This window comes from Strongylocentrotus purpuratus, unplaced genomic scaffold (genome assembly GCF_000002235.5).
Source record: "Strongylocentrotus purpuratus isolate Spur 01 unplaced genomic scaffold, Spur_5.0 spur5_scaffold_20, whole genome shotgun sequence".
Taxonomy (NCBI): Eukaryota; Metazoa; Echinodermata; class Echinoidea; order Camarodonta; family Strongylocentrotidae; genus Strongylocentrotus; species Strongylocentrotus purpuratus.
In genome coordinates this window covers 45,969,589-45,983,253 of record NW_022145606.1, presented here as the reverse complement: position 1 = coordinate 45,983,253, position 13,665 = coordinate 45,969,589, and the positions used below count along the sequence as shown (strand labels likewise).

The following is a 13,665-nucleotide window of genomic DNA, read 5'->3' as shown; positions in this document are numbered from 1 at the left end:
GTAGAATGATAGTTAATATCATGAAGTATTTTTAGAATCAATCTTGAAACATATAACCATTAATAACATATTTTAAAAATTAATTAACCCAATTGAATTTGAAAAGCGCCCTCTCTGTTTGCCCTACTGATATGAGATCGGTAGTTGCTACTTTCAACTTCATGGTCACACTTTCTTTATAAAATCGTCTTTTGCTGAGCTTTGCTGTGTTGGATTTCTTTGATTATGTTTTGATACTAATACTGCTAAAGTAACTTCACTCGAATATCGATCACCATTAACTAGAAATGTGGATTCATGAGGTGTTCGACAGAGCAAGCTCACTTTTTAAAAGTAAAGACCAGTTTTGGAAACGCCCCCCCCCCCCTCACAAAATGAAATGGAAGCTTTTATTACCAATCATGTGAAAGAATATGTTTTGACTAATACATGATGATACAAATTTTCCCGCCTACTAATTGATATATTTGGTAAATTATCATATCGATCCGGCCTGGATAGATATCGCGAATAATATAGATATGCACTCCATCACTGAATATTTGGGCATATATTTCTGTTTTTTGCGAATTTAGGTTTAAGTTTTGCCATCTAAACCTGAAGGAAATATTAAAACAATATTGAATGGATAGTTTGCACCCGAAACCCTTGAACCGCAATTTTACCACTACCGGTCTATACCTTTAACAATAATTTCCCATATATATTCTTTCGACCATGGTCTCTGGATAATGTGTTTTGTAACCTTTTTTAATACGAGACAGAAATATCAAATGAAAGTTATGAGTTAATACACAAATTTCCTACAAATTGCTTAGGGATATGTAAAAGGAGGGAAGATTACAAAAAGTATAGATAGAAATGGGTCATACTGCAAAGGCAAAACAAATTTGCTATTTAGTATTTTAACTTGGCAGTGTATTTGATGCAATGGAGGGGAGAGGGTTACTAGGAATTGACGAAACCAATCACAAAACTTTTGTTCGGAATAGATGCCTGAGCTTTATAACTTGTCGTGAATAGTTTTTAATGGAACTTTTGTAAAACGTTAAATGTGTTTCTGTAATTTACATCGTCTGTTCAGAGCCGAAAGGACATTAACACTGAATCAACTGATTTAAGTTTCACACCTTTTCTGGCTCTGAGCAGACATTCTGCTCTCTTAGACTCTCCACCACTTCGTCCAAATACCAGCAACATTTCAAATTTCACCAGGACCATTCACTCTACACTCTCTGTCACACAGCCGGGAACAATAACACTTAGAACATGACGTCTTTCGCATAAAATCAATACAGTATATCTCACAGAGTTTTCAAAAAATATTGTATTGATAAAAGAGTTTTATTAAAAAGGTATCATTCTGAATTCGAACAATTATTATATCTGGCATCTTTGGACACTAAAACAATATCATTGCATTTATAACTTTGAGCAAAAACAAAAACAAAACAACAGATGATGATAATAATATTCTGGTTTTATATAGCACTTACAGGAGAAATCCACCCTGACGATCAGGTCCTGATTTAAAATAAAAGAAAGTAATCAATCAAACACATATTGGCAATTCTTTGGTGAATCGTCTCTCCTCCCATTTGCTATGTACTACAAACAAAATCAAGACATGTCTATTTTCTCTAAAAAAGTTTTTCATGCACCCAAGGGCGCGATAGCTCAGTTGGAATAGCAGTGGTCTCGTGATCCGGCAACCTGGGTTCGAAACCAAGTCGATGCGTTAGTGCCCTTTGGTAAGGCATTAATTCTCATTACCAGGTCCTTCGGAGAGGATTTAAAGCTGTCGGTCCTCTGGTTACTTACTAACAAGCATCTATGCTTTCTTAGCAGTCAGGTAAAATAACAACCACTGAACCACTACATTATTGCGAATCTGTTTCTATATTCAACCCCTGTATGGACAAGTCTATTCCATCATCAATAATGAAGAAAATTAAAATTGATGACATGTTATGCACAGAGCGAAGGGTAGGGGAGCTCACAAGAAATGTCACAGAGATGCCACTATGCGTTTGATGACAATTTCCAAAATTCATAAACTTTCTTATTTTTAAATCAGAATTTCACTGACCTGATCCTCTCATTTTTCTACTTCTATTATAGAAACAAACTTAACATCAGGGAGGACTTCAATTGAATACTAAACATTTTTGATGTCTCTAAGTGGTTTACATACATTACCCTGGTCACTGAGAAAGCTAGAGGATAGGACTATCTGTAGTATGAGTATAGTAATTAAAATATAGAAGAAATTGCTTCTTTCAAACAACTTTATTATAGCTTTTTACATTATTTACTTCTCCGGCACATACTTAAATTATATCAAAACACAGCACCTAAAAGCAGACACCACTTTTACTGGGCAAACTACAGCCAACAATTAGGAGCTATCTTATCAGTACTCAGTTTTAAAAATGCTACTTGATGTAAAACAAAACTACAAGAGACTTTTCATCCCTCCACCATATTGAAATCTTGGGTGATTCAATGATGCATACACTAATGGATTATTACATTATGCAGCAAGTATTCTTAAGCAGCTGTAACTTATAAACTGCTTCAAGGATACCTCTCTTTCAATGAAATTTGATGAAATCAGACGGTTATAACATGCAAACACAGCTACTTTAAAACACAAAAGGTAAAGTCTGTTATCCCCCAAATCGATGTACAGTGTATTACAAAATAGTCAATATATGAAAATCAACATCAGGTTAATGACAAACTTATTACATCATGCAATATACATTATGAAATATTAAGAAAGAAAATAAGGTTCTTGACAGATACACCTAAGCGATCTCCCCAAATTCATCAGTTATCAGATGAAAACTCGAGAACATACGTAAAGCCGAAAATGAAAAATATTGTTTAGCCCTACATCCAAATCCACTTTTACAAGTCCAAGACAAGGAGCATAATTACATGTACGTCATTGCACAACCTGAATATAATTATATTTTCTATATCAATTGCACAATTTAAATGGCATGCACTTTCTTCATGGAGGAGGTCTGTGTTCTCCTCCCATCAAATGGGGAAAAAATCTAGAAGAAAAAAAGCAAGAAGCAGAAGGAGATAAGACACAAGTGTCCTTTCAATGACTGGACCAATATAATGGCACGACTGATCAATTTTCTTGAAAATCAAATCATGAGATAAGATCATAATTTGGAAGTCCACAGCTGTTAATTCATGCATAGAGTTACATGGTTGCATAAATTAATTTGCCACTGTAATGCACTATGGACTTGTTTGACTGTGCATCTACAGTACATGTAAACAAGAATAAAAATCATTACAAGTACAATTGAATATGAACAATAATTTTACACCTTCTATAAAAGACGATGCAAATAACCAAACTACAAGGCTTGCTGCACAAGAAAGCTGGTAAAACTGATAAGCATAAATACAAACTATCATCAACATAATGCCCATTATATATGGTATAATGTTCGTAATCAAACAATGTAAGGCCTTTGAACCAAGTTTTTATTTAATTGAAATAAAACAGATGAAACAGAAAGAGGATACAATAATGACAAGAGGATGTATGTGTGTGAGAGACAGGGGTGGTGTGGAGAGAGATGGAGATACCAAGGATGAAAGACCAATGAGAGAAAGATGGAAAGAACAATAACACACAATTTAATTAGAAATAGCAATTAAATGGGGAAATGGCTTAATCTGTCAAAAAATCATTAATAAGGCTTAATTAAAGATATTCATTTTATCAAAGGTTAAAATGAGTACAGAGATCTGAAGAAATAGAGAGAAGGAGAGAGAGAGAGAGATATAGATTGAATGGAGAGAGTATACAGTTAAACAATACCTTATCTGACTGTACAAGTAATTCACAAGTGTAAATTGAAGAACCAATTCAAATAGATAAAAACATGTGGTTGTAAATCTTAACCAGATAGAACAAGTATCAGTTGAGGTATGAGAGGGGGAGAGAAAGGCAAATAAAGTGGATAGTGAAACAGTAGAGAGAGGGAGAGAGAGAGAAGAGGGGGGGAGGTTACCCCACCTGGTCCTATCATATACTGTTTACCTTTTTGTAGTTTGCGTATGAAGATTTAACATAGTCTGAGAAAGTTTAATGAGAGGGTCTGTATCAAGATGTTGATACCACTGGATATTAATCCAGGGCATTTGAAGAAGCTTCAAGTTGGGCAATGATCTTTCGAACTTGTGGCATATCATCTTGCCTGTTTGTTTCAGGATTGAAGGTGACATAACCTAAATGTTTCAACATAGCTGGTGTTACTCAGGCCATAAGTAGCTTTTCGTGTCTTTTTTCTGAACAAGTTTGATGCACTGTTTAGTCATTCCAGAGGATGATATGCACTGCTTTTCTATGATCGATGCAACAAGGAAATAGAATTTCGGATCCAACAGCATAAAAATGCTTCATCTCTCTTCACAGTTGAACTTACATGTAAGTGGAAATGCCATTTTTTGTTCAAAGGAAGATTCCTCAAACATGACTGTGCTGACACACTTGATGTGATACGACAGGCTGGAAGTTTGAGTATCAATTACAGCAAGATTGAGCAGGTAAGGAGACAGCAAAGGCCATCTGGAATTCTGGACACTAGGTAATGTTGACATTGTTGCGTTATCCACCACAGCGAGGAAAACCACCTGGCCCATGTTTGTCTCGAAGGGAAACCGGCATTTTGTTGGGTCCACTCAGAAGTTCAGAACTCTGGTTCATGTGCCTGACAGTGTTGGAGGTTATAACAATGGTAGCTCTGTCAAATAAAAGAAACAAAAGATAAAAGATATTTTTCATTTAATTTTTAAAAAAATTCCAGGAATCATGAAATGATAACTTATAGTGGATGAATAAAAAATTCATCAGGACACTTATTATCTGTGATGGTTATTATTTCTACATTTCTCATGGCTACCCGTGGATCCTTATTAGGCAATGTCCATATCGTCGGCCTTAAGCCAAAAGGGCCTTAACTGCTTTTGGCCATTCCGAGATAATCGCGTTTAAAGGTTTTGGCCTCTCTAATAATCAAAAGTTTGTGGTCGTTTTTTGCTTTTGAAGCCAATTTCGATAAATGTGTTAAGTTATTAAGTTTTACATGAAATGTGTTAAATTTGTTATAAAATATTCAGAATTGTACATGCTATGTGCAAAAAACATGTTAGGGCCTTTTTGGCATAAGGCTTGAATGTAGCGTATGTTAGCGTATGTTATGCCAGAAGGGCCGTAACCTACTCGGCATTATGCCAAAAGGGGCGTAACCTACGCGGCGTTATGCCAAAAGTGCCTTAACCTGCCGTTATCGTACGCGTAACTATGCGCGTAACTATGCGCGCGTACGCGCGCATAGTTAGCGCCCTTTTGGCATAAGGAAATTTTCTTGTTTCGCAACACCTTTGGTTTGCCAGAAAGGCCCTCCTAACGCAAATGGATCATCCGTGTAGGTTAAGGCCCTTTGGCGTAAGGAAAAAGATGAGATACGCGTTAAGGCCCTTTTGAAATTCATAATTATCTTCATAAATAAATCGAATTTCAACAAGTGAAGCACATCATTTTAAAAAGAATGATGAAATCTACAAGGTGATATTAATAACTCAATAACCCCCAAAATCGGGTTAAGGCCCTTTTGGCATAAGGCAGACGATATTTGAGTGATGTAATCTGTTGTTTTCCTATGTTCTCTAATTAAGACCTTAAGACTTTGCAAGATTATATCCATATTTTAATAGATTGCAGTATGGTTGCTTGTAACTAATTTTTAAAGTAATAATTAAAAAAACAGCAGAAGGCAAAATATAGCTTGATACTTTTGAAAAATTATCATGATCATCACTATGCACCTGTTGGACACAAATTCTACCAATATATATAATATATATAATATATAGAGATAGACCTAGGTGTATCTCAATGAAACCATTGCAGTGCTATTTTTGATTACAAGGCATTATCTTACTAAGAAGCCTGAGAAGACAGGTGAATACAAGTGAATGTACACGTCTATCTTTTCTGTCCATGTCACATGCACGTACCCGCTTGTGCAGATTGCTTTACTGTCACAATATTGAAACAAACAAAAATAACCTGACAAGCTACATGTACGCAATATGTATGTGGGGTCCTATTCATGGAACTACATGTGCATGTGCGCACATTTATCTCTTTAAAATGCTGTGTAAATTATGGCCTATGTCAACCGCACATATTAAAAAAAATATCTGTGCCTGAATCATCATCATCTGTGCATAGTAAATCTAATACATTTTTTGTATGCCTATATTCATACTTCTGGGTTAGCTATAGGACTTTATGCACAAAAGAAAGCTATGTGGTGATTTCCTACAGAAGTGTACTACAAAAGGCAAGGAAAAAAGTAAACATTACCATTTTGCTTATGGGAGCTCTTGTTGAGTCGCAAAAGTGTTTTATCAATATGTAAATGCAGAGATCTTTATGCAAATATGTTTTTAAGTTTTAATCACATCTCTTTGGGAACTTTCCAGATCATCATGAATCCAGAGATGTCGTTTGCTGATTACCAAGGTACCAAACAGTTTTTAATGCAAATGCCCCATTATTTAAAAAAGAAGTGCAGTCTAGAGGTAGGCCTAGAAAGTCTGTAACATTGAATCATCCTTTATCTACAAACTACACCAAGAAACAAGCCATTTTCCCCTACTTATTATTCTGACTCGGTTAGTTCTGCCATTGAAAAGTTAACTTCGCAGTCTGAAAGTCGAAACGCATTACAAATAAACATCAAAGTGTAGGCCTATGGCCATACAATGTTGATGTGTATACGTCGATAGTCCATAAGCTACGCTACCACCCCAGTAACCCACAAATACAAGTACACACAATGCAGCATTTAAATGTACTACTCCAAGGTTTCTGAGTAACAAGAAAAATATCTGGGCCCTGTAACACTAACAGTAATACTAACTGTTTTGCGTTCAATTGCATATATTCTGATTGGTTAATGGTCAGCAGATTGAACAATTTGTGCATGCAACAATGATCTAGACTGGTTCATTGTCATTTTGCAACTGGCGTTAAACTTATTGTTAACACAAGGCCCAGATCATTACCACTTGCCTTATTTTCTTATTTCTTGTTACCCAACTTGCCCAAACTGCACTGGCACCGCACTGGGCCGGGCCGGGATGCGATTGTCCACGAAATCACATTTTATTGGAGGTGGATAATCTCCACTTCTACAGTTTTTTATATTCTTATTTTATATCCAGGTTATACAAAATGGTGACTAAAGACTTACCACTGGGATAGTAGCGATGTTACTCAATAAAACACAGAAAAACGCGGTCTTTATGAGGTTTTTACCTCCCAAGTCGACATGAAAACAGGTCACTGAATGTCCTGCCGGCCAATTCATGGCCAGCGCTATAGCAGCGAGTCGCCCAGCCCAGGCTATCGGGGGTGCACTGAGCGGCGATTTGCGGCGCTGGAGCTCTGGCTGTGTTTTCGATGCTTCCATCCACCGCTTGACAACGCGGTGGTAAGCAATAGCAGCGTAATGTACATGCTGCTATACGGAGACCAGTTTCCCTGGTTAGACCTGGGATCCTGCGTCACTAAAGACGGGGAGACGGCACTGGCCTAGGTCGTACCTATGGATATCGAGCGCAAGGATCCATAGTTCTACCTAGGATATTATGTGGATCAGGTGCAATAACCCAATTTTTGAGATCTTCAAATAGACTATACAAACACCACGTCAAAAAAAAAAAAAAAAAATCAAAATAAATACATTGACAAATAATAACGGGCACGCGGTTGAATATTATATATAAATATACCTTCTTAAAAATAGTAGTTAGTATATTTGAAAGCAACACACAACACAATCATAATTAAGTGAATCTTTTTTTATCGGTTACACCTGTAAAGCTTTTAATTTATACAAACAAGATCATAATAAAAAACTATATTATAATCCTTTTAAATACTATAAAATTAAAATTAAATGACAAAAGTAATTCGACAAACCATACAAACTTACTTGAAATTTTAGTTGAATCGATGGAGTCAGGTCGAACAACTGCAGACGTCTATTTGTGCTATTTCCCGAAGGATTTGTAAAATTATTTAGTTAAAAGGACGAATAAAAAAATATTTAGCTAAAAAAAAAAATGGCTAAACAAAAAAAAATCAGTAAATAGCTAATAAGTTGATAAGTAACACAGGTATCGTCGGGTAGCCCTGCGCTAGCTATCCGCGGACGAATACACGGTGGCACAAACCTCTATCATGAATGCAGAAGGGATTTCTGCCGGGGGGGGGGGGGGGGAGAGACCACGGGACTGGATAGAACGTGAACGTTAGAAGTCAATGATGAATGAGCGAGTTTGAGTGTGATCGTTGTGACTTCTGTACTAAGCCTGACCTTGGCTCGAGAATAACATATTTTAATGTAAATCTATCATTATTACACAAGATATGTTCTCAAAAGTGATCTATATACTTATATATTCTTTTGATTGGATTAATTGAAGATGGGGGTTATTCTTGCCTTTCCAATCTAATTGTTGCATATTGCAGTCAACAGGGGCGGATCCAGCCGGCGGCGAGGGTGGGGGCCCAATTATGTAGAGAGCCGACGAAAAAGCGGGTGGGGGGGGGGGGCGGGGGTTAATGAGCCCTATTTATTTTTTGCTCAAGGAGGGATGTGTGTGTGGGGGGGGGGGGGGGTAGTAAGCAAAAAAAGAAAAGATAAAATTGTGGTAACCATCTTTTAAAAAAACTTTTGGCCGGGGGTGGGGCCCCGTTTTGTTTTTAAAGCTAAAATTTTGGTTACCATCTTTGTGTTCTACTCAATTTTTGTGAGGGTCGGGGTCCCGTGCCCCCCATGCCCCCACCCTGGATCCGCCATTGGCAGTCAAACTCATCCTAATCTCAATACACTTTCAGTGCCCGTGGATATCCATGTATTATATTTCCTGTGATAATAATAATAATCATAGGCATTTCTATAGCGCCGTCTATCTAGAAATTCTATTCCAGGCGCCTTTATTATTACCCCGGCTTTAACCTAGCTGCCATTACAGCGCTTCAGCATTTCAAGGAATTTATTCCTGCCAGGTACCCATTTACCTCATCTCGGTCAAGTGTGGCAAATGAAGATTTATGCCTTGCCAAGGACATTAGTGCCTTGTCGGGAATCGAACCACGACCTTTGCATTTCGGGTGAAGTGCTTATACCACTCGACTTCGACATTCCTACACTTCCCGCATCCGACACCACATCATCAATTACCCTAATTTAGTGATCTTCAAATTCAAAGACCACGCCAAAATTGATTTAATATTAAAAGCAATTAAATCAAACTACATGCGAAAGGAAGTTAACATATAAATAAACCTTTATATATATATATAAATAGTAGTTAGTATCTTAAACCTAACACAACACAATCGTGTTTAAATGAATCTTGTTTTTATTAATAGAATCTGTAATATTTTTAATAAAAAATAGTATGCTAAATACAAGATTACTACATTATCAAATGCTATGTAATTGAAATTTGACAATCTATACAAGTATATACTAGAAATTCTGGTTGAATCGATATAAGTTAATAAATAAATGGATTAAATAAAAAGATAGATTTAAATTGAAATGAAAAACTTTTTACTCATAGATTAAATGAATGAATAATAAAAAAATTAATAAAATAAATAGGTTATGACTTTAGGAAATAATTACATGAGTGAATCTAAAAAATATTATTTCATTAAACTGTGATAAATAAGTAAGATAAAAATTAAATAAAACAATTCGGATGTCATATAAATAAAGAAAATGAATGAAATATACACCAAGAATATCGCAAATGCTTCATAATGCCTGTGTATTGCCCTTATTCTTATTTATGACTTTTCTAGTGCCCTTTTAGAACCTAAAATTGCTGTGAATGTAATTATAGACAGCAAAACGGTGTGAATTTATAATGAATACGATCATACCAATTCAGCTCCACTTTTTAAAAAATACGGTGACCGTTAATTAATTAATTAATAATAACACCGGCCAGTGTGACCGCGCTGTTTGTCCTACCAGTTTCGTTCGTCCGTCAGACATAATATACGGGTTTTCTGCTAGCATGGATCATCCGTGACTCACGCGGATCATAGTCTTTATCAAGAGTTGCGATTGATCCAAATCAGTCGCAAGTTTGCAGTCCTCTACATTTATGTACATACTTACGATCGATATCAATCGCTAATAACTTTTGATTAATCGCAACTGTTTATACAACAGGGCCCATAATATCCAATGAGATTATTACAGACACCCCTGCCTATATAGCTTAAAGTTAATCTTGAGTATTGGTATAATTGGAATCGTTATTTTAAGAGAAAATTGCTATGATTGATTCTGGATTGTTTGAACCAGTGAAATAAAAACAAACAGACACGAACTTGCTTGGCACTTTATTCGATATATACCACAACTCCCATTTACACATTATGGTGTCTTCTTAATTCAATAAATTTTCCAATCCTTCGGGAAATAGCACAAATAGACGTCTGCAGTCGCTTCGACCCGATCTCATCGATTCAACTAGAATTTCAAGTAAATTTGTATCGTTTGCCGAATTAACTTTGCCATTTAATTTAAATGTCATAGTATTTGAAAGGGTTATAATCATAGAGATATATACTACTAAACACTAGAGGGCGTACTCGCTCAAATTGCTGCTCCGAGCTGGAGCGGTGGCCGCCATTACTAAGGAGGGCAGAAAAACGGACGACCCAACAAGATACTGTGCACAACATACGTGGAAAAATTGAAGAAGCCAGGTTCGTGCGTTGCATTTGGATGTTCGAACCGAAGAAAGAAAGGGAACGGCATAATATTTCACAAGTAAGTTCTTCTTAATGTTATGTTGATTAATAAGGAGATTTTAGAGCTAAAAATGTAGTTTATGCAGTGACTGTAGTCTGTACCCGGGTTGTCTCATGACAAGCCACGGCAGCTCCTGCAGCAGCGGAGCGCTAGTCCACGCCCGCCGGGCTGGGGCAGGCATGGGTTAAGGTTCTGGGGATGGTGATGGGAAAATTCTGCTGCGCTGGAGTCGCTCGCAACTCCAAGAGTCAGAGAGTCCAACTCGGAAATATAACTCCATGAGCTTGATTCTATTAAAGAAAAGTCTAGAATAAAATGATATAATTAATTTGATCTTATCTAATTTCAAGATAAATTAAATATCAAATGTCAGCTTCTTTATATTTTAACTAGACTAGACTAGAGCTAGATGATAGATCTAGACTCTAGATCTAAACTCTAGTCTCTAATTTCTAAAGCCTGAAAAGCAAAGCCAAGTTAGACAGAAATAACCGTCTGATATGGGTCATTTCTTTAATAAAACTGACATTTGTTGACATTCCCCATAATATAATCAGAGGTCTAGTGGAGCCAGACGCAGTCTCAGTAGAACAACCGACGATATAGAGAGACTGAAGCTTTTGGTCTAAGCCAGGCTAGCCTGCCATATTTCACATCACAGGAGTTATCCAACTAGGCTAGGCAAGCCTAAAAATCCCACCGCACACTACACTATTTCTATCAAATTTGCTTATGACTTGCTGACATTATTATTATTTTATTTATTTGGCTGGAAGCTGCTTTCAGTTTCAGTCTTAAAAATCACATGAAATAGCATGAATAGTAGAACAATTGTCATGTTATGAGAAAAAACTCATTATTGTTTCCATTTGCTTTTATTGTAATGCAGGAATACACTCAAGAGAGGAAAGGATGTTACACACCACATCTCATTCCTAGAGCTGTGCCTACTGTCTTTCCTGGACATCCTCCCTATAAACAGACCCATGGCTCAAGACTCCCAGCAAAACCATGTACAACATCCGAAAGTGTTCCCGTGCCTCCAAAGAAACCCTATGACATTACAAAAGAACATGACTATTCTTTTTCTGTCTGAGTTGATTAGAAACTGAATATAACCAGACAGCAAGTGCAGGATGCCAAGAAACAGCTTCAAGTGGTGAAACAAGGTAAACAGGAGAGATGGAAAAACCAGGACTCTCTTGCAGGAAGTCCACGAAAGCAAGCTCATTAGCCAGGATCAGCTTGACCTACTTCAACACAACTTTGGAGAGAACGCATTTTCAGAAAAAAAACCAAAACATAGAACTTCATTCGTACAAACTACAAAGACAGATCAGTCTTTTATATTTTGCCTCTTGTCTGCATAGCTTATCCACTGGATGATTGACTGTGAAGCCGTTTAAAACTGGAGAGAGCTTTCAATAATCTTTTAAAAAAACAGAACAATCTGAGACTTTTGTTCTGTGTAATGAAATAAAATTCTTGGGACACATTGTGACAGTTGCACAACCTAACCATAATTTTCTGTTTGTTAACTTTACACGAAGGCAAACTAAAGTGGAACTTAGAAGAGTTGATTAAATTAGGGGTTAAACAAAATGTACTTGAATTTTGAGTTGTTGTGAGGTACACTGTATTTGAATATTTACTCTATAAGCTTCATAATTGTACCTGCTGTATCTGATTCAGTTGCTATAATTTTTGCAAATTATTTGCACTCTACATGTGCTTTGATTCTGCAGGTACAGTATGGATAACCTGAGATAAACATGTAGACCTTTTTTTATAACATTGTCTGGATTGCTCTCAACCAAGTGATTTACATCATTAAAGATGAAAAGCAAGAAATTCACATCAAGTGAGCCCATTTTCAATAAACGAGAAGAATTCACAGATGTGTTGCAATTGAAAAGCTTGTGTAATGCACAGTTGCACACCATATACACACCCATAGATCGTTTTGTACATAGGTTTGAATTTTGTTCCAAAATGGAAAACTGCTTTTGAAGAGATTTGATAACAGAACAATTATATGGAATAATGTCACTAGATGTAAACCCATAAGATTGTGCACTCTTTGGCTTGTTGTATCTACTGTGTACATTTGAGGGTAATCAGTTTCAAATTTATTATTATACCTGATGAATAATGATGTCAAAAGACCATGTTACTATGAGGTTTCACTGAATAGTGTAGTGCAGTATCCTGAGATGTAAGTCTCTTCAATTATAGTTCTTCATAGCAATACAGGTGACTTGGAATATATATGCTCAATTACTTTTTCTGGTTTGCATTTATTACTCGATGAAATGTCTTTGTATTATTAGTAAATGTAACGCGCCTGCGTGCGCTTGGAGCCAAGACTAGTTAATAAAGTGTTCGTTATCGCTGACATCTTGACACATAGACATTGGCCTCCTGACATTTATGTTTTGGGAGTTATTGTGGCGGTTTTGGGATGTGTAATGCTTGTCTTTGGTGGCGAATCAATTTGTCGTGGTTGTGTTGCCTATGATCCGTGACAGTAAATTGGGGCTAAAATCTGAGGTGTTGTTTTTGCAATGTCTGTCCTTTCAATTGTGTTGTATTATTGCAGTATAATAAAATGTCAAAACTTAAATGCCTATGCTGTAGAATATCAACACACGTGTGCCGTGTGGTAATAAAAGGTTCATTTATTCATTTTTTTCCTTCAAATTGAATTATAAGTTTATTCTCTAAAACTGGTTGATGAAGAAAATAAGAAATACACTGTATCAAGGAGAATATTATT

The 13,665-nt window shown here is 36.3% G+C and overlaps 2 long non-coding RNA genes across 2 annotated transcripts; one reads left to right on the top strand and one right to left on the bottom strand.

The window, feature by feature from the left end:
• Positions 1–2,270: 2,270 nt before the first annotated feature.
• LOC115927493 lies at positions 2,271–7,400 on the bottom strand. Its single transcript, XR_004065669.1, has 2 exons — positions 7,299–7,400; positions 2,271–4,778 (listed from the first exon to the last, which is right to left on the bottom strand). It is a non-coding gene; the product is annotated as an uncharacterized LOC115927493 (long non-coding RNA).
• A 3,293-nt stretch (positions 7,401–10,693) lies between these two features.
• On the top strand, positions 10,694–13,421 carry LOC115927492. The gene is made up of 2 exons (XR_004065668.1): positions 10,694–10,907; positions 11,779–13,421. It is a non-coding gene; the product is annotated as an uncharacterized LOC115927492 (long non-coding RNA).
• Positions 13,422–13,665: the final 244 nt, after the last annotated feature.